Below are 5081 nucleotides of genomic sequence, written 5' to 3'. Positions count from 1 at the left end.
TTCCCTCTCTCTCGCCGCCAGTTCACTGCAGCATGCTGGGTCAGAGTCACGCTTTCGACCGCGGTTTGATCCATCCAAACCCAACCTGCCTCCCTTGTCATTTGACCTTTGTCACATGACCTCTTTTTTTGACCCCAGTGATATGTGCATGTACTTTTCACGCAAAGGTGAGGCAAAATGTGACACTGACACGTTATCCCCTAGTAGACAGACGGGTGTATTATAAGCTTTGGTAGGATAGGGGGCTGAAAAATGACATGTTTTACTTGCTAAGCTAAATGTATCCTCTCTTGACTGTAGCTTGATGTAGCCGGTAAGCAGATTTTGTTACGTAATGACTAAGCGAGGCTTCCCATGTCCACTCTGTTTCCTTAGCAGGCCGCAGTAGCTTCATATTTAGTGTACAGATATTGACAGTGGTATTAATCTTCTCATCCGGCAAAAAAACAAATTAGCATATTTCTCCAAAATGTAGGACTATTCCTTTAAGGTAGCTCATGTCCTTCAAATTCTCTGCATGCGAGTTGACAACAACAGTGTTGCACCAGTTATGTAAGTGAACATTTCCTAATTGCGTTTACATACGTACATCCTTGGTCACACACTGTACTGTACTGTCTTGTGACCAAAAGTCAGCTAAGCTTACTGTCACATTATAGTAATACACACACACACACACACACACACACACACACACACACACATTTTTCTGCAGAGTTTTGTTAGTCACCAGTCAAATGAGGCACAATGACATTAGTACGATGTCCCTGCAGTCATTCATTGCCAGTAGAAAACAAGCGCTCCCTATTTAACTGACACAAAAACATTACAATGCACTTTGTGCCAGAGGACACAACAATCAGTGTGAGTGTGTTTACATGAGTATAATTTGATGAACGTATGCTGTTTTTTGCATCACTACGACAAATCTTCCAGTACACGGCTCACTTTAGTGTCACAGCTTTTGCCACCAGTAAAACACAAATACATCACGTGTGTCTCAGTCTGAGGTGACTGTGCTTGCGAGTCAAACAAATGGCAAAGTCATATAGACTTACTCTCACTTCGCTCCTCCAAATAACACAACTGTATTGTCCTTCCTTATTCTGTACACCACCCAACACAGATATATCTCCTCCTCTTCTATGCAGGCTCTGTTCTCAGGCTCTTTTTGACAAATCACATCATTAAATGTGGCCATTTTTAGTCGCACCGCACTTCCCTCTGCTTATTGGTTTCAGATAAAACTGCAATATTTTCATTCATCTATTTCCGTTCGTCGATGCTGTGCGTCGCAATCGACCAACGCACATGCCACACACACTCACGTACATAAATGTGCAGTGATACACACACACCTCCTCTTTTCTCCTCGGTCGTTAATAATGTACTGATGGCAATAGTGAGGTTACTGACCCATAGCCAACCCATTCATCAAACAATACAACGAGCATATGATCATAATAAATATGCTCTAGATGAATGTCTTGCAGTCAAGAGAATGGACCCACTGCTTCCCAGGAGTTGAGACCGGAAGGACAAATGTGATAGAAAACAGATACGTTGAAGCTGAGGTATTTGCACGAGCGATCCATTCCTCTTGTGGAAACTCTGTTTTGACAAGCAGAGTGTGCTCACAGCCGGACAAACATGTCATCCATGCAAAACCACATCCTACAAGCTGCTTCCTCATGTTGTCGGTCTACATGCACACACGTCATTCGATCACACATATCTTTCCTAATTCACTTAGATATTACAAAGTCCTCCTGCTGTCTGTGTCCACTCATTAAGCATGTATGTATTGGATCATACGTGATACACAAACAGTCGGGTCACCATCACAAGAGACTGAAGGGTTTGATGCTGTCAGTAATCTGTGCAGTAGGCTGTGGGTTTGGTACAATATTATAGTGGTGTCATCCTGACCTCTAATGGCAGCAGGATGAAGCTACAACAGAACATAGACGTGGACATCTGTGTTTTAAAATCACTGTTTGCTCTCGTATTTTAGAATTTCAGGATTTCTAAAAGGATTTTAGATTTAATTGCGGGATCACATGCCACCATGTTCATATATGCTTTTGTGTTTTGTGGTCAGCTTAGGAACTCCCTCCTAAAAGATATCCAAGACATGTGAATTTTGTTTTTTAATAGCTTCAATGGTAAATCATATATTTACTTGTGTGTGAGCGTTCTTAATGCAAGCTTATATTAAATGTTTTTAGTGTTGAATTTTGTTGTTAAACACTTTGATCTATTTATGTGTTTATTTGTCTGTTTCCATGGTATCTGCTAATTGGGATCAGGAATTTGTTCGTAGCTAAAATCAAACAAAATGCTTACACTTTTGAAGATGTATGTTTTTTCGTTATTTCTTTTTAAGTGTAAACCGTGGTGCATGGTGACTGCACTTGATTGATTGATTGATTGATTGATTGATTGATTGATTGATTGGTTGGTTGGTTGATTGATTGATTAATTGATATGTTGTTCTGCAGACTGTTCCAGTAACAGGAAAACAGAGTTGAGTTACTGCATTTATGATCATAGAGGACAACTCAGAAGTATTTACAGGTACATGTTGAACAAGATGGGGATTGGCTGGTGTTGATTAATTATTTGTATGTTTCTCTTAAGTATTGACATTTGTTGTCCAGCAATAAAGTGATTTTGGTGTAATGCTGTTATGTCACTGTTCTTTAATGTGGTATGTTTTGTACTGACATTTGTCGAGACCAAGCTGGACTACTTACCGGAAATGATGACGGCAGTATTTGAATGCATCACCCGCCAACATACCTGCCGGCTTTGTTTGGTTGTTTTACTTGATGAATGAACGTGTTTTGATTCCCAACGTTTCACGCACATAACAAACACACTGATGGCTTCGATCTAAAAATAGTATAATTGTATTTAATGGAAAAAGAAACATTTTTTATGACAACGTGTACAACTTACATGTGTGAGTGCGGTGTTGGATGAAGCGGCTGCAGCCTCCTCAGCTGCCAATTTCAGCCTTTGAAAACAGGTTGTTGGCCCCGCCCCTTCCTCTACGTGGCCAAGATGGCGACCACTGAGGTTGACGGGGGTCTACAGTGCATAGACTGTAGGCTATGTAAAAAACGGGTAATATTCCATTTTTAGGAATAAAATCTTGTCTTTGTTCTAATTAATCTTCCGTATTATTTTTCTCCACTCAAAGTGATTGGACAGCAAAAACTGTAAATCCAAACCTTGCCAAAATTAGCAGCGAGGTTTCAAACTACTCGAGAAGGGTCTGGACACTGTTGCACTTCTCAGGCACAAAAAAAAATCACACACATTGACTTCAAGGTGGCGCTGTAACAATAACAATTACGTTTTCACAATTATCTCAAAAACCGCTGATGGAAAGATTCTTTTATATGATGGAAAGATTCTTTTGTTTTTTTTCCTTTTTATGTACATGTTACGTTGTACTTAGTATAAACAGGAGGGATATGATGGAAAGGAAAGATTTGTCTCTTCCTCTTGTTTGCATTGTGGCTCCGGAAAGTCTCAGGCCCCGAAAAGTTTCCTTTGTTTTCGGTCTTATTTGTGAGTGATTCTTTCCGCATCTAATTGACGACTATCTTGTGACCTACAACCAACTCTGTATTACCATACAAAAGCAGGTACAAAGGGAATGGGGGTGATGGTCTACTGTTTGTCCCACTGTATAAAAGCTGACCTAGGCTAAATTAAAAATTCTTTCACTCTTCTAATCTCGGAATATATCTGCATTTTTGCTTCTGTGGGTTGCTCAACAAATGTTGAAGTTTGTGACTTTTTTTCAATAATTTATCAAACCTACTTTTGCCAACTTGTCATAGACCATTGGGCTAATTGTGCCAACACCTAGTAATCTTTGGATCTTGCTGATCTAAAGTTATTGAAATATTTTTTATAGTGTTGTTACTGCTCTGGAGAAATCATAAAAATATAAGCATACCAAACATTTAAGACAATGCATGGTCATTTGGACAGAGCCCGCACTTTGCCCCTATGCCAGAGATTATGCCACATGATCAACACAGCCTTTTTTAAAGTAGTGGTTTAAACCATGACAGCTAAAAGTAGCATCAGACTTTCAGGTACCACACGGATCATTATTGCAGTAAAAACATTCAAAATAGAGAGCTGTATGACAACAAGACAAATTCAATAACATTTGTGAGATAATGTACACACATGTTTATGTGTTGTGTGCAGAGCAGGACACCAGTGGGTGATGGACATACATGTTAATATTTGACTTTATTTTAGAGTAGAGGAACTGATGGAAAGAAAAAAGATTGTTTCTTCTTGTCTGCATGTGGCTCCAGAAAGTTTCTATGTGGTCATCTTATTTGCAAGTGACTCCGGAAAGTTTCTCATCAAGTGGCTCCGAAAGGTTTCTTTTGTTTTACTCTTATTTGCAAGTGACTCCTGGAAAGCTCCTTTTGTTTTACTTTCCGCATCTAATCTACGACTCCCCTGTGTCCTTATCTTGTGACCTACAACCAACTCAGTATTACCATACGAAAGCAGATACAGAGGGAATGGGGGTGAGTGTCAACTGTTTGTCACACAGTATAAAAGCTGCTCTACGGAGGAGTGATGTTGAGCAATGCTGGACACCTCTCTTTGAGTGTACATGTATTTGCTCCTTCTTGCAAGAATACATGTCCAATATGTTTGATTTTGAATCTAGCCTCAGTAATTTTTCGAACAGGAACACACCATAGCTTCATCCATTCATATGTAGAAATTTGTGCTGACATTAACACTGGAATCAAAATAGGAATACAACCAGCACCATGTTAGAAAAATTACTCAAGAGGCTTGGTTCAAAATCAAACACATCGGACATTTTATTCTTGCAAGAAGGAGCAACTACATGCACCCTCAAAGAGAGGTGTCCAGCCATGCTCCCCCCAGCAGTCCTCCAGCAGGACTCCCCCATCCCCCCAGTAGGGCTCTACATCAGGGCTCTCCCCAGCCTGGCTTCCCCAATCCTCATCCGCAGTCCTCCTCTTCTCCTTTCTCCTTCTTCCATAGGGCAGCTTTTATGCAGTTGA

This window comes from Embiotoca jacksoni, unplaced genomic scaffold, assembly GCF_022577435.1.
Source record: "Embiotoca jacksoni isolate LCO1_2020_lvr unplaced genomic scaffold, fEmbJac1.0.p SCAF_31, whole genome shotgun sequence".
Taxonomy (NCBI): Eukaryota; Metazoa; Chordata; class Actinopteri; family Embiotocidae; genus Embiotoca; species Embiotoca jacksoni.
Note: the sequence above shows the minus strand (reverse complement) of the source record.